Source organism: Monodon monoceros, unplaced genomic scaffold (assembly GCF_005190385.1).
Source record: "Monodon monoceros isolate NGI ecotype Baffin Bay Population unplaced genomic scaffold, NGI_Narwhal_1 Super_Scaffold_18, whole genome shotgun sequence".
NCBI lineage: Eukaryota > Metazoa > Chordata > Mammalia > Artiodactyla > Monodontidae > Monodon > Monodon monoceros.
The window spans coordinates 56,154,206-56,175,437 of record NW_021703774.1 but is presented as its reverse complement, the minus strand read 5'-3'; the positions used below and the strand labels follow the sequence as shown (position 1 = coordinate 56,175,437).

Below are 21,232 nucleotides of genomic sequence, written 5' to 3'. Positions count from 1 at the left end.
CATCGGCCACATCAACCACTGCGCCACCAGGGAAGCCCCAGAGTACATTTTAAAGTCTTTTTCTTTTTTCTATGACTAAGCATATATGTGTGTTTTTAATAGCATATTTATGGCATAAGCGTATTATGGCTTAAGCATTCCCTTGTCCTGAATTTAATGGCTTCCAAATATTCCATAATATTGGTGTAACATAATGCATTTATCTCTGTATCTTTATTAACAAACAGGTTTTGGTATTATGAATACTGAGTATTGTATATGTACATTTCTAGAAAATACCGATACTGCCACATACCAAGGTTAAAGATTATGCATAGTTTTATTTTGATACACACTGCCAAAGTGTTGTTTTAACCAATTCACACAACTATCCAGCACCTACAAGAGTGCTCACTTCCGTGAGGCATAACAACCTGTAATTGAGGTCTCTAAGAGTTCCTGGAGAGATCTCAGGCGAAATCTTCACCCTGCATCTTGAGCTCTGATCGCAGGAACTCCCTCGGTCCAGCAAGCGGCGCCGTCTCCTTCCGTCGAGGTTGGGTCGTCACGGAGACCTCACGTGATCCGGCCGTCTCTGCGCCGGGGGGCGGTCTTGCGGGGATTTGCCTTACGTACGCCGCCGTATGACGTCGTACGTAGGGGCTGGCTAGCCGCCATCTTGCTTCTTTTTCTCGCTTGCTAGTTCCCTCTCGAGAAGGAGCGAAAGTGCTTTGGTGGTTTGTCCATCCGCAGCTTCGGCTCTCTGGGGCCCGGGGTCCTTCCAGCCGACCCCTACCCCTAGTTTCCCCTTCCCCTTCCCCCTATCAGAGCTCTGCGGAGCCCCTCGAAGCGCGCAGACACACTCAGCTTGACACTCATCCTGGCCGGTAAGGAAAGCGAGGGCGTAGGAGCTGCGATCAAAGCGGGCCCTATCCGGGAGGGCTGGCGTGGGGCGGCCCGGGGCGTGGGAGCGCACCCCGACCCTGGCGCCCAGAGACGAGGGAGCCGCGTGGAGAGGGCCTTGGGTCCGGGCATCCTCTTTTTCTCTTTGGCTACCATCATCTCTGCTTCTGGGGGAGCCTCGGCCTCCTGCTTGGGGAGCGGGAAAAACCGGAGTCAGACCCGCCCCATGTGGTCTGCAGCGGGAGTTCCGGACCCGTCGACCTCCTCCCACTCAGGCCCTGTAGGGGGATTACGCGCGTTGCCGGGTAAGGGAAGGGAGTTTCCTTCCCGCGGGATAGGCGGGTGCGCGGTCCCTTTTCCTAGTGTGGGTATGTGTCCCCCCAAACAACTCAGAGGCTCATCTAGGCTCTTTAATGCCTACCTCTTCTTCATGTTTAGTGAGGGTGAAAATTGCAATGAGTAGTGTGCGGGAGAGACCGGGTTAAAGGCCGGGCTCGGTGAGAGGCTCTTCGGGGAATGAGGACCAGTCCTACTTCCGCTAGGAACGTGCTTCCCCAACTCCAGAGGCGGGTTCGGATAGTCTTTTCTCACCCTAGGCCTCTGCATCCCCTAACCTGCTTGGTGAATCTCACTCCGCAGCTTTCTCTCTTTGAGGTAGCATTAGTGTTGGTGTTACGGTAAAGGCCCCACTTTAGGGCTTGAAGAAAAGGGCATAGGGGGCCAATAGGAGCACTGATAAATTCTTCCTTCCCTTGAGAGGAACGTGTCTAATTCCTTTAAAGGGATGTGTATATGTTTTGACTTGATCTGAGATTCTTTTGAGGTTTCCGACATGTCTGATGTTTGCTGGCTTCTAAGGCTAGCCGGATTTCCGCATTGACCGATCTTCAGCCTATGTCCATAGATTCATACCTCGCCAGGGTACTTAGAATTGTACAGTAGGCACCTGTGCTGTAAGATTTTCATTTGGAATGCCCCCAGAAGAATCGGGATTTTTGATTAAATGCTTGATAGCTTATTCCCGCAAATAAAAATGATAGGGTGATACTTAAACGCCCACTAAGGCCAACTCCAGCATTTGTTAGAAGTAGATTAACCTCCTCTGTTGGTAATTAAGATGCTGCTCAGACTGGAGCCATTTTTAGGTGTGTGTCATAAATGCACTGCAGCATCTTTTCTGGTTCACTTCAAATGCATTGATCCCCTAAAAAAAGGAATAGGTTGAATTTGAGTTTCTAGCATATAGTCAACGAGTAATTCTCTCCTTTTCCATAATGGAATTTTCAGAATATAGACTTTTTACTTTTACTTTTGTGTTTCGGTATGTGGCTGTTTTCCCTCCACTAGTTGACCTTTTACCATGTACTGAGCACATAAATAAGCTCTTTACAGACATTCTCTTTGTTAATCCTACAGCAAGCCTTTGAGGGAGGTACTATCATCATCCCCATTTTACAGATGAGGAAATGAAATCTGAGAAATTAAAGTAGTTTGACCAAGGTCACACGGCAGTTATTAATGGTGCTGTATAGATTCAAACCCAGGTTGTCTAAACGCAAAGGGGATGCTCTAAGCTGTCAAACTGCCTCCCTGTTTCTTGTAATTTTGCGAACTATAGGACCTAAATAAGATACAGCATTATTAACCTAGTTTTTGTTTTCCTTGACTTAGTATAGAAACATGGTTGCATGTGAAGGTTAAAGTGTTCCAAGGTGTAAAAAATACATTATAGCTACTCTGGGGATAGAAAAGCCAGTCGAGTAAAACTCAAATGCTGTGGTATGACAGATAAGTTTTAAATTTTGATATCTGGTCTATATTATTGATAAAATATTTCCTCATCTGTAAAATGGAGATGATAATAGTAGTAACTCCTTCAAAGGCTTGCTGTAGGTTTATCACAGATAATGTATGTAAAGAGCTTATTACTGTGCTCAGTACATAGTAAAAGGTCAACTAGTAGTGGAAGGAGAATGACAGAATACTGGTAGAAGAAAATACTCTTCTTCCAATCAGTGGGTAACCTGCGTATTCTCAGAATGGAGTATACCTTTGGGAACTTAAGAAATAGTTTTCCTTTTTTTTTTTTTTAAAGGCTTTTTTGGACTTAAATATCTTTTTTTTTACACTTATATATTGGGTTTTGTTTCTTAAAGATTTCTTCATGTTCTAGAGTCAGTACCACTGTGATCAGTATATTGGGCATAGCTGAAAATACAGAAGTTCTGCCTCATTCAAAGTCCCTGTCTCCCCTCTACCCCTACCCCACCCCACCATCCTTATGGTAAAATGTCTTTGAAGATTATTTTATGTCCTCCTCTCCCTCCAAGTGCTTTCCTTCTTCCCCCAGCCCCCAAACACCACTTCAGTTTGTAATTCAGTTGAGGAACTCGTTTTTCAGATGCTATTTATGCCATATTTGTGTAAGGCACGAATTGATCATTCATAAAATGTTGACACAAACTGGTATAGAACCCTATTCTTACCATGAAGGAGATCCAAAAGTTGTGTCTGCCTGAGTTATGACTAATATACTCTCAGTAAAGCGAGCCTTGTCATCTTATGAATAGGCTGACACAATGAAAGCTTGTCTCAGTCTGTGTTAACTGTTGCTTCGAAGTCTTGAGAATTAATAAGTTAGTTTTGAGTCATAACATTTAAAAATTCTCAATAATGCCATTGATGCATCAGTCAGGACATCTTTGGGGGTAAAAGTGTTCTCTAGAGAGGGTGATTTCAGTAAAGTTTTTATTGTATGTGTGTCCTCCCCCCTTCCCCAAAGGCTAAATGTAGTCTGACCTTTTTGCCAGTTATATTTCTAGTCATTATTTTGCTCTAGATTGACAGAATGCCTGTCACATTTTGGGGGCTTTGTGTGCACATATTTTCTGGCAAATCAGAACAATGGCTATTACTGAGTTTCAACAGTTGTCTAGTTGACAGAAACTTTTATGTGGTTAGCCTATACCTAGAGTTGAACACAAGATAGCAGTGGAATTATTACTGTTAATGTAATATACTCACCCATGTGTGGTGCTGCTAGGTGCTCTACATTAAAGAAGAGCAGGACATAATCAGCATTTGTGAAGCACATCTAGTATTAAAAAAAAAACACTATTGAGTTTTTTTTTTTAATTTATTTATTTTTGGCTACGTTGGGTCTTTGTTGCTGAGCATGGGCTTTCTCTAGTTGCGGCGAGCGGGGGCTACTCTTCGTCGCGATGCACAGGCTTCTCATTGTGGTGGCTTCTCTTGTTGCAGAGCATGGGCTCTGGGCACGTGGGCTTCAGTAGTTGTGGCATGCGGGCTCAGTAGTTGTGGCTCGCGGGCTCTAGAGCACAGGCTCAGTAGTTGTGGCACACGGGCGGCTTAGTTGCTCCGCGGCATGTGGGATCTTCCCGGACTAGGGCTTGAACCCGTGTCCCCTGCATTGGCAGGCATATTCTAAACCACTGCGCCAACCAGGGAAGCCCCAATACTGGGCATTATTTACATAACATTATATAGTAGTTTTCTGTTTCTTGTCTGCCTTCTGATATTAGTCTGTTTTCCTTTACTAGACTGTTCCGTGTCTTATCACTTTGTACAGTGGTTGGCATGTATCTAGAGTTTATTATATGTTATTGAATAAATGAGATTAGGAAACAGAAAGATTAGACCCACAACTAAGGTTCAACTGACAAATGCCTTAGTGGAGCAAAAGAATACCCCGGTCATTTTTCCCCCTTTATTTACCTATTAGAATAGTATCAGATGCTTTCAAATAGTTTGTGTTTATCTTCTGTACATTGTGAGATTTCTTTGCATTAGATTATCCTTACTAATTTTTAGATTTATTCAACAAACATTACAGATTCTTTTAATTTTGTAAGGCACAGTGCATGAGAGGAAAATGGCTTTTGGTTCGTACTGCCAAGATGTTCACAGTCTTAAGGATTAATATTAAAAGTTATCATGTGATCTTTGGATTCATACCAGAATATAAAAATAAAGATATACAGACAGGTAATGGAAATTTGGGGCAGAAAATTCATATATGGAAAATTGTCCATAGTATAGGTCGAGTGCCCAGTTGGTTACAAGTAAAGGCATGATGGCCAGGAGGGACTAAGAATAATTGTAATTATTAATATTTAGTGAGCACTTACCATGCCAGGCACTGAGCTAAGAACACTTTGAGGTTTATCTCTTTCATTCCATACAATAAGCCTAGAATGTGGATTATTTTATTCCCATTACACAACTAGAAAACTGGATTTAAAGAGATGTAGTAATTTGTTCAAAGTTACTTAGCTAGTAGGTGAGATTCAGATTCTTGACCCAGAGCCTGAGTGCTTAACTTCTATACTACATGGATTTCCCAGTGGCCAGTGTTTCTCAAACTTTAGTCATTCACAATTTTTGCTTTATCTTCAAACCATCTGTCAATATTTTTGTTTAATTTAGCTTCTATCTTTTAATTAAGTGAGTTTAAAAGAAAAATTTATGTGATTATTTGGTGTTAGAGTTTTTTACCCCCAACATGTGTTAAACATGTAATTTTAAATATTCCTCTATGGACTACTTAAAATCATCTAATATACCATCAGTACTCATTTGTATCCTACCCTTTGGGACATAACTGCTATAAGAAATGAATACTGCATAGGATCAGGCAGCAGTTGGAATTAATGAAGGCCAGAAGTGATGAAAGCCTAAAAATAGAATAGATTCATCAAACAGGAAATGGCAGCATTACAGGAGTAGAGATATAAATTAGAGCCTTAACTACATACTTGGGACAACCATTTCCAGGATGAACTGCAAAGTGGAGTGGGTTTATTTAGACAGAGAAATGTAACAGGATGTCTAAGATAATCTATGACAAGAGAAGGAGAACAAGAATGAATAACTTAAGAAAGAAGTCACTACAGAAATCAGGGTGGAAAAGGAAAATCTCTAAAATAGGATTGTGACAGCCAAATGTAGCAGAGTTCAGAAAAATATGTGAGATAGGGCTCTTGGATTTGGCTTGAGTGATCCTTGGTGACCCTAAGAGAATTTAAGTCAATTAATGAGGCTGAAAGGTTATAAGCAGGAGGAATAAGTAGTGAGACCTCTTGATTTTTAGGTGTGTTGAATACTCAAAATGAGCTCTGGACTAGGAGTTTGAAAATCTGGGGTTAATCCTTTTGTCACTTGGGGGCAAGTGACTTGGCTTCTTCAAGTTGTGGATACACTATTCATCTGGAAAATAAGGATAATATCGGTTTCTCCTATCTTAGAGGATTGTTACAAAGATCACATTAAATGTATTTCTTATACTTTTTGAGTTTAATATTCTTTGATATCACATGAGTCTTAACCACATTTAAAACAAAAGGGACACGTGAAAAGTAGAAAGTTGAATTACTGGAGGATAGGTTCTCAACGAGATTGGAAGATCTCCTCATGGTGCATATGTAGTTAGAGAATGGGTGTCTAGGGAGGTTAATAATCGATCTTCCTCCTCCTTTCCTAATGAATAATCTGAAAGTGCAGGGCTGCTGTATATGGTTGTACCATTTGTGCACTGCACAAAGATGCCTGGCTGAAGGAGGCAACAAGGACTGAAATCTAGCCCTTGATCTGCTTTCAGAGTCCTGTGCCCTGGCTAGGCCTCCAGCAGAAATTGTGCCTCCACTTCTCTTCTCCCTCACAAGACATCAGCCCTCTCACCAAGATGAGTACCTGTATCTTCCCAGAGGGTGTGTTTTTCTATTTGCACAAAGGCCCTGTGGAGGCCAGTGCTCCTTAAGGAGACATATTAAGGATATGTTTAGAACAACATCAAAAACATTTGGGAGACTGGAGAAATGGTCACTAGGAACAGAAAGCTTAGAACTTATTATGAAAATGGGTTAAGTAGTTGCCCAACAGCAGGTACAGAATTCCAGTTTATCCAGTGTATTTTAAAGATGGGCATTGTAACTTATTAAGTGTTTCTAGTAATTTGGAAACAAATAATGTTTATTAAAATATCATATGTAGATTATCAGCTTTCAAAGAGGAAAGAGAATATATGAATAAAACTATACTTAACATTTTAATCTTCAAAAAACCACTTTATACTTTTTCAGTTGCAATTACAATTTACATTTTTGGCAATATGACTGTTGTTGCTTGGCCTATATTTGTATATATTCTTTTAATGTTATTTATTTTGATGTTTGAACTTTTTTTTTGGGCTGTGTTGGGTCTTCATTGCTGCGTGCGGGCTTTCTCTAGTTGTGGCGAGCGGGAGGCTCTTCGTTGTGGTGCGCGGGCTTCTCATTGCAGTGGCTTCTCTTGTTGTGGAGCACAGGCTCTAGGTGCGTGGGCTTCAGTAGTTGTGGCACGAGGGCTCAGTAGCTGTGGCTCATGGGCTCTAGAGCGCAGGCTCAGTAGTTGTGGCATACGGGCTTAGTTGCTCCGCAGAATGTGGGATGTTCCCGGACCAGGGATCAAACCCGTGTCCCCTGCATTGACAGGTGGATTTCTTTTTTTTTTTTTAAACATCTTTATTGGAGTATAATTGCTTTACAACAGTGTGTTAGTTTCTGCTTTATAACAAAGTGAATCAGTTATACATATACATATGTTCCCATATCTCTTCCCTCTTGCGTCTCCCTCCCTCCCAACCTCCCTATCCCACCCCTCTAGGTGGTCACAAAGCCCCGAGCTGATCTCCCTGTGCCATGCGGCTGCTTCCCACTAGCTATCTATTTTACGTTTGGTAGTGTATATATGTCCATGCCATTCTCTCACTTTGTCACAGCTTACCCTTCCCCCTTCCCATATCCTCAAGTCCATTCTCTAGTAGGTGTGTCTTTATTCCCGTCTTACCCCTGGGTTCTTCATGACCTTTTTTTTTTTTTCCTTAGATTCCATATATATGTGTTAGCATACGGTATTTGTTTTTCTCTTTCTGACTTACTTCACTCTGTATGACAGACTCTAGGTCCAGGCAGGTGGATTCTTAACCACTGTGCCATCAGGGAAGTCCCTTGGCCTGTATTTTTAAGTAACTGGGTTTTTTTTTTTGTTGTTGTCATTGTTGCTGTTTTTGCAGTACGCGGGCCTCTCACTGCTGTGGCCTCTCCTGTCGCGGAGCACAGGCTCCGGACGTGCAGGCCCAGCGGCCATGGCTCACAGGCCCAGCCGCTATGCGGCATGTGGGATCCTCCCGGACCGGGGCACGAACCTGTGTCCCCTGCATCAGTAGGCGGACTCTCAACCACTGTGCCACCAGGGAAGCCCTAAGTAACTGTTTTTAATGTTAGGTTTAAACTTTGTAGATTTTAATTGATCATAATATGAAGAATTACTTCTGAAATGGGACAGGTAGAGAAATTTTATTTTAAAAGCAGGGAAAGGATGTTATTGAAATAAGCCTTTTGACAGAGATGTGGAAGGTTGGTTATATTGCTGTATAAGTGTTATAATTTTGATTAAGAAAAATTGGATTTTTTGATATGTGTAGTTACATGTAGCCCACACCACAATTAGGATACAGAATGTAGAAAGATGAAATATCTCCCAACTGTAGAATCAGAGTCTTCTGACATTTTGGAGACACAAAATATCTCTCCTGATGAAGAAAGAGCTATTGAGTAAGGATTGAAAAGTCAAGAATAGCTTATATGTGCTGATTGCTTGATTTCCTGACCTGACCAAAAATTAAATAAATAAATTTCTTTGGTTGTATAGTTATATTTATGACAAATTTGAAAACATGGAAAAAAATGAAAGTAGAAAGTAGGAGAAAGAGATGGGTAGGTTAACATGTCTCAAGACAGATCATTTTAATGGTAGAGGAATAGAGCCAGTGCTTGGTGGGGAGGGATGCTAACCCATTCTCTACACTTAAAAATTTAAACTTACAATTCCAACCCTTAAAGGCAGCCCTTTAGTTATATGAAAGGTTTAGAATAATTCATGATGTTGGATGAGCATCATGTTGGATGAGCAACAGAATGCTTCTCTTTTTCTCCCATAAAATCCAACATACTTGCCTTTCAAAAAATAAAGTTGACTAAGAACTTATTTATGCATTAGTTTTTATTTACTATGTATAAGTTTTGAAAATGTTATTACTGTTTATTAAGCTCATTATTAAGTACCAGACACCATCTGACAGCTTTATACCCACTTAAATCTCACAGCAGACTAGAAGATATAGCCAACAGATGAGGAAATAAAAATTCAGGATTATATTTAATGACTGTGGAAATGCTTATGCCATAAATATGTGTATGCCACAATTATGCTATAAAAACATGTAGTTACTAAATGTTAGAGCTGGGATTTAAACTGAATCTGTTGTAAGAGAAGTAATTGTGTAATATGAACAGTTTTAAAATACTACAAGTTGTCCAAAAGAGTGCTCTGGCAGTCACCTTATAGAGTAAGTGATAGACACGCAGCTTTACTTTGCTGGGATAGTAATTTATAATACAGAAGATTTGATAGCTACATTTCTTTTCTGATAAGGCTTTCTTGGCCCCAGAAACTTAATTCACATATTTCAGTTTCAAAGAACAGTCTGAGCCCTTCTACCATTTTGATTAAAATTGCAACAGATTTATTGGTATTACACTTTGTTTTTAAAAATAACAATTTTTAATGCTTTTGCTGTAGTGCTATTTGTAGTAGAGGCAGTCAACGTGGTGATATTCTTAGCTTTACTATTATAATAGCAGATCTTAAAAATATTGGATGTCACTCTAACTTTATTTTTTTAATTTATTTTTTATTGAAGTGTGGTTGATTTACAATGTTGTATTAGTTTCAGGTGTATAGCAAAGTGACTCAGTTATACACATATATATACATTCTTTTTCAGATTTTTTTCCATTATGGGTTATTACAAGATGGTGAATATAGTTCCCTGTGCTGTACAGTAGATCCTTGTTGTTTCTCTTATATATATAGTAGTGTGTATGTGTTAATCCCAAACTCCTAATTTATCCCCCCACCCTTTCCTTGTTGGTAACCATGTTTGTTTTCTATGTCTGTGAGTCTTTCTCACAGAAAGTGATATCTCACATGTAAGTGATATCTCACATGTAAGTGATATCATATATTTGTCTTTCTCTGTCTGATTTACTTCACTTAGTATGATAATCTCTAGGTCCATCCATGTTGCTGCAAATAGTGTTATGTCACTCTGAATAACTAAGTGATTATAACAGTTAGCAATGGAAGTGACCTTAGAAGTTGACCAGTTCAACCTCTCACTCAAAGCAGAAGTTACCTTTTAAAATATTTTTGATAAAGGCTTATCTTGCTGTTGCTTGAACATATCTGGTGCCCAGGAAGACACTGTAGTTAACCTTTAACAATCATTTTAAGATCTTCTAAATTTCCAAATATTTGAACACCATGATAGCATTCAAACCTCTTCACTTTCTCTTGGCTTCCATCATTTGCACGAGGATTTGGCTTTCTTTTCAGAGCTCTTTTTTACCCCACAAAGAAACAGTTATGTATCTCTTCACGAGAGTTACTGTTTCTCTAAAAAACAAAACAAACTCTGGGGATGAGACAGCAGGAGAGATAGGGAGAGATGTCTAAGCTTATTTCCTAGAAGCATCCTTCTCTCACATACCTCATGGCATTGTGGCATTTTGTGCCTCAGGAAAATTACTTATCACTTCATTTCACAGCTCTTCGGGTTGCTTGGCTAATGGTGAAAGTAGAGAATGAGTTTAAGATATAACTTGTTTCCACCTATGGGTAAACTGAACAGTTACGAAGTTTTTCTTTTGTATCCAATTTAGTTTGTTTTTAATGTTTGTCTTAATGAAGACCAGAATTGAGCGTAATGCTCTAAACAATGTGATAAACACAAGATTCAGTAGAACTGTCACAATTCTAGATTTGTGCATTAGATTTCTATCAAAGTAGCAATTTTTGTAAAGCAGTGCTGTCACACTACTAGCTGTTACTAACTGTCCTGTTTTATATGAACAGGCTGGGTCTGTATTTTGTATTTACGAAATTCAGTTCTTGAGCTATGACTAACTACCTATTCTTTTTTTTTGGTACGAGGGCCTCTCACTGTTGTGGCCTCTCCTGTTGCGGAGCCTGTTCCGGATGCGCAGGCTCAGTGGCCATGGCTCACGGGCCCAGCCGCTCCGCGGCATGTGGGATCTTCCCGGACCGGGGCTCCAACCCGTGTCCCCTGCATCGGCAGGTGGACTCTCAACCACTGCGCCAACAGGGAAGCCCACTACTTATTCTTAAATCCAATTTAATTTTATCCAGCATTCCAAGAAAGTCATTAAATCTTAAGAAAGTCATTAAGCACATTGTTACTCTTTCAGATGTTTGTGTCATATGTGGTGTCTACTTTCCAGGTCTTTATTCAAGTTTTTGACAAAAGGCTTTGAAAAGGACAGGGTCCAATATATTAGTTTTTCTGGTCACATTACTTCATATTGACTTACTTGAATATAAAATAATTTTCAGCCTCAAATATTATATGATCCTCATTTGTATTTAAGGAGGAGTGTATAAAGACTAGTACTTTGATTAATGTGTTTAAAGTCAAACTGCGGGGGGGGGAGTTAGTCAAAAGTAAACTTTTTAGAAAGGTAATATTTTACATTATAAATCAACTATACTCCAATAAAAATTAATTTAAAAAATTTTTTTAAAAAGGTAATATTTTGTGAATGCTGATTGACCTGGAACTCAGAGGAGTGTGGTGAATGTCTTGACTTTTTATTTTAAATGGAAAATTTAGTTAAAATTTGAGTTATAAAATGCTGTTTTCTGAAGTTAATACATCAATCCCCTCTATCTTTGTTAGCTACCATGAGAAAATACCACAGGCGAGGTGGCTTAAAAAACAAAGTTATTTTTCACAGTTCTGAAGGCTGGAAGTCCAAGATCACGATGCCAGTGTAGTCGGGTTTGGCTGAATGCCTTCTAGCTGAGTCCTCGCATGGCTGAGTAGAGCTCTGATGTCTCTTCCTCTTATAAGAGAACTAATCCCATTATGAGGCCCCAAGTTCATCACTTCATTTAACCCTAATTACCTCCCAAAGGTCCCAGCTCCAAATACTTTCTATTACATTGGTAGTTAGGGCTTCAACATATGAATTTTGGGGGGACACAGGTCAGTTCATAGTAACCCCCCCTTACCCCCCCTTTTACAGTCTATAATGCATTGATTTTTATGCTTTTTACATTGTTATACTTCAAAATAATATTTCTACAACAGTTGGAATACATTCATTAATTGAGATATTACTATGTTTTGTTGCTTTAATTTTTTTATCCTTGATATTCAACTCTGTATTGTAACGGAGTAAGTTTTTTTTTTAATTAATTAATTTTTTGCCTGTGTTGGGTCTTCATTGCTGCTCACGGGCTTTCTCTAGTTGCAGCAAGCAGGGGCTACTCTTCATTGCAGTGCACGGGCTTCTCATTGCGGTGGCTTCTCTTCTTGTGGAGCACAGGCTCTAGGTGCGCGGGCTTCAGAAGTTGTGGCACGTGGGCTCAGTAGTTGCGGCTGGTGGGCTCTAGAGCATAGGCTCAGTAGTTGTGGCACACTGGCTTAGTTGCTCCGCGGCATGTGGGATCTTCCCGGACCAGGGCTTGAACCCGTGTCCCCTGCATTGGCAGGAGGATTCTTAACCACTGCACCACCAGGGAAGTCCCCAGAGTAAGTTTTGATACGAAAAACTTGAATCTTTTAAAATCTCTTAACCTCAAATGACACGTTATTTATTATGCATTTTAAAGGTTTGATGCTTATCTCTTCTATAATGAAAATTGAGTTCTGATTTTCATATGGTGAGGTTATCTTGGTTACTGGCTTTGACAGTAATCTTGGCTCCATCACTTCCTAGCCTTATGAGTTTTACTTCTCTAAGGTTGTTTCTTCATTGGTAAGTTTTGGTGACTTGGGCTTTGAGCTCTTCTTATTTCCGGTCTGATATTTTTACATTCTAAATCTCTAGAGCTCAGATTTTAAAAATTTGGCTTCAAGAGACATTACAAAATTAGAATGTATAGACATTGGATCCCTCTTTATGTTAGAAATGGGAGAAATAAATATAGAAGATTATTCAGGGTTTTAAACTAGAGGTTAGGGAAAATGGTTATGGTGAAATTGGGAAGAACATGTTTGGGAAAGCAGATAAGCTTTTAGACTTTTTTGGGGGTTGGATAGTCTTAATCTCAAAGAAATGTTGTAAAAATAATACAGAGAATTTCCATATTCGTTCATTCATATTCCCTGATTGTTAATAGTTTGCTGTATTTGTTTTACCATTCTCTGTGTGTACATGTACCTATGCACACACTCACATATATGTTCTTGACCTTTAATGTCTTGGTCTAAACGCTGTCATTACCTGAAACGTTACATTCAAATCACAAGCTCCTATGCCTCCACTTTTCATTCAGTACATTTTCTCCTGCTGTTTTTATTAAATGAACAGAGCAATCCATAGTAAGCTTGACTCAGCAAGCATTCAGTAATCACTACTGTTAAGAGCTTTTATTCAATCTTTTGGAAATTTCCAGTTCCTTCTCCTCTCCTCCTTATTTTTTTCCAGCTTGTCTTACTTCAGTCTCTGATTTAGACTTCCATGAAATGTTAATCTAACCATTCTCCTAGCAGTATCCTCATCTCCCTTGCTTTTCTTTACACCTGCCTGGCGCAACTCTAATTTCTTATTCGATCCAGCTGCTTTGTGCCTCCCACCACTCCCTACTTCTAGACATGCTGCTGGACATTGTTAACAGTCTTCAAACTGCACAGGCTTGGGAATACTGTATATTCCTGGTTTCCAGCTTCTACTCAGGTTTCAGTGCTGCCTGTCAATGCCTCGTTTTACTAGTTGGCTGTCTTTTCTCCCAGTTCTTTGCAAATCTTTTCCAGCCTTCTCAAATCTCCACTCAGTTGATGAGATCGGCATGTCTCTTTTTCATTTGTTCCTAGTAGTGCCTGATTAGTAGGCACTGGGTAAATATTTTTTTTGCGTGGATGGTGGAATTAAACATTTTTAGTGTGTAGTTCTGTCAAGAAACTCAAGTGAAGATGTTTTGTTCTATACGCAATTAAAAATGAATGTCTAAAGATTGTAGCTTGAAGGAAGGATTTGGTTGGGAATTATCCTTACTGAAGCAGTGAACAGTAGATGAGATGGCTAAAGAGGTAAGCACATAGAGAAGAGAGCTGACAAAAGCAGCTAACATTTATGTAGAGGGATAGGAGAAAAAAATGAGGCAGATGTCAGTCACAGAAACCAGTGAAAATGGTTTACACAGAAGCTCTTTATTTTTATATTTGTATGTGATACTTGACTATTATTAGTATATATTCTTCCTATATTTGTTCAATAAAACATTTGTTGAATGTGTCCAGCAGGCTCATCTGGAAATGGTTGCAGTTTCTTTTTAATGTTAACAATTTGAGTGGGACATTGTGCTGTGTTTCCCAGAGGAACTAAACAATCACCATAAGAATAAGGAGGAAAGAGGTAAACAGAGGCTGGATACATAGAAGCCCATGGAGGCCAGAAAGATTATGATTCTGTCATTTAATTGAATTTTGCAAATTGGTGATTTTCAAGAGTATGAGGTTCCTCCCTCCCCCCCAAATATACTAGATTTTAAATATCACTTAATATTTTTGGTATCAAATACTTCTAATTCTTTTGTAATCGTAGGTGAGTCACCTTAGAATCTTACAATTTTTGGCACTGATGGAATTTTAGAGGTGGTACCTAATCTCCTCTTGATGTGGAAATCTCTTACAGATTTTTTTTCCCACAAATTTTCCACCTACAATACCTATCCTTTCATGAAAACCATCTTTTTGTTACCACTGTTTGTTATTCTTTCATTTCAAAAAGTTGATGTTTATATTATGGTAAACTTCTGCCTTCCAAATTTCCCTTGGACCTTTTGGAAAGTCTGTTGACTTTAAAAGCACTGGCTTCCTTTTTTTTTTTTTTTTCTTTTTTCTTCCTTTCTTCCATCTTAACTTTTTTTTTTTTTGGTCAAAAAAGGTAATATATATTTATTCAAAATTCGGAAAATGTAGGTGCATGTTTTGCTACATCTAATTTCAGTGAAAAAAATGCTAGTTTCTTACCAGCATTGCTCAGTTATAGAACCTTGAATTTAGAGAGATGTTTACTTTCTCTTTCCTTAAACAGAGAAAGGGGATGTGTTATTCAAAAAGCTTTATTTTGGAGACTGACCCTCAGCCCTTAATGATTTAGATTTTTTTAGGTACATAGTAGACAGGGTAGTAATATAAAAAATGAGTTTTTTTTTTTGGCCACGCCACACAGCTTGAGGGTTCTCAGTTCCCTGACCAGGAATTGAACCTGGGCCACAACAGTGAAAGCCCAGAATCTTAACCACTAGGCCACCAGGGAACTCCCAGAATGCTATTTTTAAAACAAAGACAAGCCTTTGCTCAGAATTCAGTGGTTTCACATTGTTTCAAAGATAAAGTTTTTAATCCTAATAGGCCCACCTCATCCAACCTTCTTTCTCTCCTTCAACTGTCCCTTTCTTACTAGCTTCTGCTTCCCCAGCTTTTTTGAACATGGTTAGCATATCAGGGCCGGAGGTCCTTTGCATTTGGTTTTTCTTCAACCTTGAAGCTGCCTGTTTGCCCTTTAGATCCAAGTCAGAAGCTCTCTCCTCAGAGATGCCTTTAGTGATCAACTTATCTAAAGTAGTTCCACCCTTTCTAAAGTAGTTTCCACCCTTTCATGTTGCCCTGTTTGGTTTTATTTATGGCATTTGTCACCATCTGAAATGATTTTATTTACCTATTATTTGAATCACCAAACTAGAAAGTAAGACCCGAGAGAGCAGATTCTTATCCCTTGTATCTCCAGTGCACAGAATAGCATACATAGTAGGTGTTCAGTAAATGTTTCAAAATATGGATCACTTAATGACTGACATAGATTATAAATAAATTTTATCACATACCATATTGTAGTGAATATCCTTACGTGTATGTGTATTTTGCACGCATTAGTATTTTTTTAGGATAGATTCTTAGACTTTGTTTTAAGCTATGCTGCTGGGTTCTAAACCATTCTAAGCTCTCTACCCAAGCCTTACAAAACAGACCACAGACTGGATTTGGCCATAGGCCTTAGTTTGCCAAAGCCTGCCTTTAGTTCATTGTAAATAGCATGTGAATTGTCTCTGTTTAATGTCAGAATTCCCTTGTGAAATCACCTGGGCCAGACACTTCGGGGGTGGGCAGCTTTTGGACAACTTTTTTTTTCCATTGTTTTTACCTGTTTATTTTGAGCCAAATCTGGTAATTTCTGTTTTCCTAGAAAACCCTTATTTCAAAGCCTTCTCTTCATGTGTGTATTTTAAATCATCTTTCTCATTCTTAGTGTTAACTTAAAATTAGAGTGATTCAGCTAATTTATATATATTTTTTCCAAAAGAGCCAGCTCTTGAATTTATCAGTAGTTATTATTGTTTTTTTTTTTAATTTGATTTTTCTTTTCTGCTTTTTTTTGGGTAACTTTTAAAACATATTGTTTTGTCTGGTAATGAAAGTCCTTAAGAGCATTCCTTTGAATTATATGATTCTGCGCTTTATGGTTTGATAAGAGGTGTGTTTGTTTTTCACTTTCAGTTGATTTTCTTCTACATTTCTGGTTTTGTCTATTAACTTTGTAGCCACAGGAATATTAAACTACTTTCTTATCAATCCCAGGAACAAAAACAGTTTGTTGATTCCTTGTTTATTATGTTCTGACATTTTTTTTTCTGCTCTGGTATGAGCTGTATTATTACATTGTTCTTCATTATTCCTTCTCAGAGCTACTGATTTCTCCAATTTCATATCTTGCCAGCCTGTTTCCCTCCCTGCCATCCCTGCCCTCTTCCCTTGTACAAATGAAAAACACTACTGTAGGGACTTCCCTGGTGGGGCAGTGGTTAAGAATCCGCCTGCCATTTCAGGGGACATGGGTTCAATCCCTGGTCCAAGAAGATCCCACATGCCGTGGAGCAACTAAGCTTGTGTGCCACAACTGCTGAGCCTGCGCTCTGGAGCCTGCGAGCCACAACTACTGAGCCTGCGAGCCCCAACTGCTGAAGCCCGCACACCTAGAGCCCATGCTCCGCAGCAAGAGAAGCCACCGGAATGAGAAGCTCACGCACTGCAGCAAAGAGTAGCCCCCACTCGCCTCAACTAGAGAAAGCCCGCACACAGCAACGAAGACCAAATGCAGCCCAAAAAAACCAAAAAAAAAAAACTATTGTATAGCTCCTATATTAATATTCTACTTTACTTCTGACATTTCTGGTCACCACGTGGAGAGCGGGGTTCCCCCCACCAAGCAGTTAGATTCTCCAGCCACTATCAGGGTGTCCTGAAATTTAACTCAATTCTGATCTAACTACCCAGAGATAGCATTATATCCCAGAGATTAATAAGGGCTCAGTCCCACAAGACTGTCCCCCCAAATACTTCAGATGCCAGTTGAAAGTCCAGATTGTTACGATTGTTAACCATGCTGCTAGCTAACTGGCTGGCTGGCTGTAAATCATGTTTGATTAATTTGCTAGAGCAGTTCACAGAACTCAGGAAAACAATTTACTTACTAGATTACTGGTTTATTACAAAAATATTAAAGTATGGGAGTGAATGAAAAGATGTACAGGGCAAGGTCCAGAAGAGTCCCAAGCACATGAGTTTTTGTCCCTGTGTAGTTTATGGAACTCCATCCTCCTGGAAGTGCTCCCAGCCTTAATGGAGGCATGAATAATTAAATCTTTGGCCATAATTAAATCTTTGGCCAATGGTGATTAATTCAACCTCCAGCTCCTCTCCCTACCCTGGAGGAGAGGAGGATGGTGTTGAAAGTGCCAGCCCTCTAATCACTTGGTTGATTCCCCTGGCAACCAGCCCTCACCCCTAGAGGCCTTCCTGGAGTCACTACACTAACTTATCCTCAGGTGTGGTTGTAAGGGGCTTGTTATGAATAACAAAAGATACCTTTATCTCCTATTATTTAGGAAATTCCAAGGGTTTTAGCCCTGTGTCAGGAGTGGGGATGAAGACCAAGTATAATTTTCTTATAAATCACAATATCATACCTTGCATTCTACACTCCACTTACAATAAATTTGTGTAAATATCTGTAATAACTTCATTTCTAATCCCTCTTGTTTGCTTGGAATCTGGGGGTCCTTGATCTTTTTAAAAATATTTTTTATTGACATAAAATAAACTGCACGTACTTAAAGTATACTATTTGATGCTTTGCATATACACATCATGAAACTCTTACCACAGTCAAGATAATGAACATATCAAGAAAAATTTCCTTCTGTTCCTCCCAGTTCCTATCCATAGGCAATCACTGATCTGCTTCCTGTACCATAGATCATTTGCATTTTGTAGTGTCGACTGAAAAAAAAGCACAACCTAAAAGTTGAGAATTACGTTTTATTTGGCGGACAAAACTGAAGACTTAAGCCTGGAAGTTAGCCTTTCAGTTAGCTCCTAGGGACTAGTCCAGAGAGGTAAGGGAGGAGCCAGGATATATAGAAGTTTTGCAACAAAACCCAGGCAGTTGGAACATCAAAAAAGGTTAAGGTTAATTAAAGAAAACCAGAAGTCTCAAGTTAATGAATTTAGCTCTTTTCTAGTATGGGAAGATGCAAGGGTCTGGGCTTATTGAAATCATTCCTTTGATATGCACCTTAACTCTCTAGGACCAGTATCCTCCTTTTTCTCCACCCTGGATCCCCTCAGGGTGCACAGTTGGCGGTGGCTGCTGTAGCTACTGGCTTGTTGGCCTGCGGCAACATCCTTTGTTTACTGATATGGGAGGCAACATTTTTCATCCACAGTTGAATTCAGTATATAGTGTATATGTTGGGAGTCTAGCTTCTTTCCTTCACCATAATGACTTTGAGATTTATCCATGTTGTTACATTTATCAGTAGTTCATTCTTTTTTATTACTTGGGTATTCGTTCCATTTATGTATATACCACAATATGGTTATCCAGTAACCTGTTTGTGAACAGTTGGGTTGTTTCCAGTGCTTGCCTATTACAAATAAAACTATGAACCAGAGTACAAGTCTGAGTCTTCATATGGACATATGTTTTCATTTTCTTGTATAAACATTGGGAATGGAATTGGGATTATACGGTTTGGGGATGTTTTTTCCTTTTAAAGAAGCTGCCAAACTGTTTTCCCAAGTGGTTATACCATTTTACATTCCCACGAGCAGGCTATGAGAGTTCCACTTCTTCCACATCCTTGTCGACACTTGGTATAATTATTCCGTAGTTTTAGCCAATACAGTAGAAGTATGGAGTTATCTTACTGTGGTCTAAATTTGCATTTCCCAAATACTAATGGTGCTGAAATGCTGAATATCTTTACACGTGTTTATTTGCCACTTGTGTATGTCTGGTGAAGTGTCACATCCTGTGCCCTTTAAAAATAATTGGGTCATGTGTTTTATTATTGAGTTCTGAGAGTTTTGTACATATTCTGGATAAAAGTATTTCGTCAGATACATGATCTGCAGATGTTTTTTCCCAGACAGTAGCTTGTGTTTTCATTGTCAACCGTGAGAACTTTCAAAAGGCAAAAGTCTAGTTTAAAAATTTCATCTTTTATGGATTCTGAGCCCCGCCCCCACCCCCACCGCATGCGGCTTGCAGGATCTTAGTTCCCCAGCCAGGGACTGAACCCACGCCTTTGGCAGTGAAAGCTCTGAGTCCTAACCACTGGACTGCCCGGGAATTCCCTATGAATTGTGTTTTTAGTGTACTATCTAAGAAGTCTTTATATTTAACCCAGGGTCACAAAGATTTTCTCCTATGGTTTCTCTAGAAGTTTTTATAGTTTCAGGTTTTACCTTTTGTCTGTGGTCGTTTTTAAAAAATTTGAGATATTTTTAACATATGATGTCATATAAGTTTAAGGTGTATTTTTGTGCATTTATTTATTGCAGTGTGATCAATTATGCACGTGATGTGTGGAGGTTAAGCATTAGCTTAAACCTCCACACATCACGTGCATAATTATCATTTAAGATCTTAGCTCGAAAAATCTACAAACAGTAAATGCTGGAGAGGGTGTGGAGAAAAGTGAACCCTCTTGCACTGTTGGGGGCAATGTAAATTGATTCAGCCACTATGGAGAACAGTATGGAGGTTCCTTAAAAAGCTAAAAATAGAACTACCATACGACCCAGCAATCCCACTACTGGGCATATACCCTGAGAAAACCATAATTCAAAAAGAGTCGTGTACCACAGTGTTCATTGAAGTTCCGTTTACAATAGCCAGGTCATGGAAGCAACCTAAGTGTCCATCCACAGATGAATGGATAAAGATGTGGCACATATATACAATGGAATATTACTCAGCCACAGAAAGAAACGAAATTGAGTTATTTGTAGTGAGGTGGATGGACCTAGAGACTATCATACAGAGGGAAGTAAGAAAGAGAAAAACAAATACCATATGCTAACATATATATGGAATCTAAAATAAAAAGGTTCTGAAGAACTTAGAGGTGGGATAGGAATAAAGACGCAGACGTAGAGAGTGGACTTGAGGACATCGGAAGGGGGAAGGGTAAGCTGGGACGAAGTGAGAGTGGCGTGGACTTACATATACTACCAAATATAAAATAGATGGCTAGTGGGAAGCAGCCACATAGCACAGGGAGATCAGCTCGGAGCTTTGTGACCACCTAGAGGGGTGGGATAGGGAGGGTGGGAGGGAGACGCAAGAGGGAGGAGATATGGGGATATATGTATATGTATAGCTGGTTCACTTTGTTATAAAGCAGAAACTAACACACCATTTTAAAGCAATTATACTCCAATAAAGATGTTTTAAAAAAAAGATCTTAGCGGCTTCGAAATACATATACAGTGTTGTTGGCCATAATCATAATACTGTACATTAGCTCTCCAGAACTTACCCCATCTTCTAACTGCAAGTTTGTACCCTTTGCTATGGTCCATTTTGCATTGAGTTTTGTATTCATTCATTCATTCAGCTAGCTAGCTGCACTAGGTCTTAGTTGCGGCATGTGGGATCTTTGTTGTGGCATGTGGGATCTAGTTCCCTGAACAGGGATGGAACCCTGGGCCCCCTGCATTGGGGGCACGGAATCTCATCCACTGGACCACCAGGGAAGTCCCAAGTTTTGTATATCTTTCTGTATTCTGTTCTGTTGATCTGTTTTACACTGTTATTACAGTGTCTTCATTGCTGCTTTATGTCTTTATAAATCAGGTGACATTGGCCCTCCAACATTATTTTTCTTTTTAAAATTCTTTTGCTTATCGTAGAAAAACTCC

At 39.4% G+C, this 21,232-nt stretch overlaps 1 protein-coding gene across 13 annotated transcripts in view; it reads left to right on the top strand.

Moving 5' to 3' along the window:
• The first annotated feature begins 601 nt into the window (after positions 1-601).
• PRRC2C (proline rich coiled-coil 2C) overlaps positions 602-21,232 on the top strand; it is a 98,049-nt gene continuing 77,418 nt past the window's right edge. For 7 of the 13 annotated variants that reach the window (XM_029230969.1, XM_029230975.1, XM_029230977.1 and 4 more), the window contains exon 1: positions 656-866. The gene's annotated coding sequence lies outside the window, so the exon portion shown is untranslated. Of the gene's footprint in view, positions 867-21,232 lie in introns of all 13 variants that reach the window. The other 6 variants (XM_029230970.1, XM_029230980.1, XM_029230973.1 and 3 more) reach the window with 4 other exon arrangements.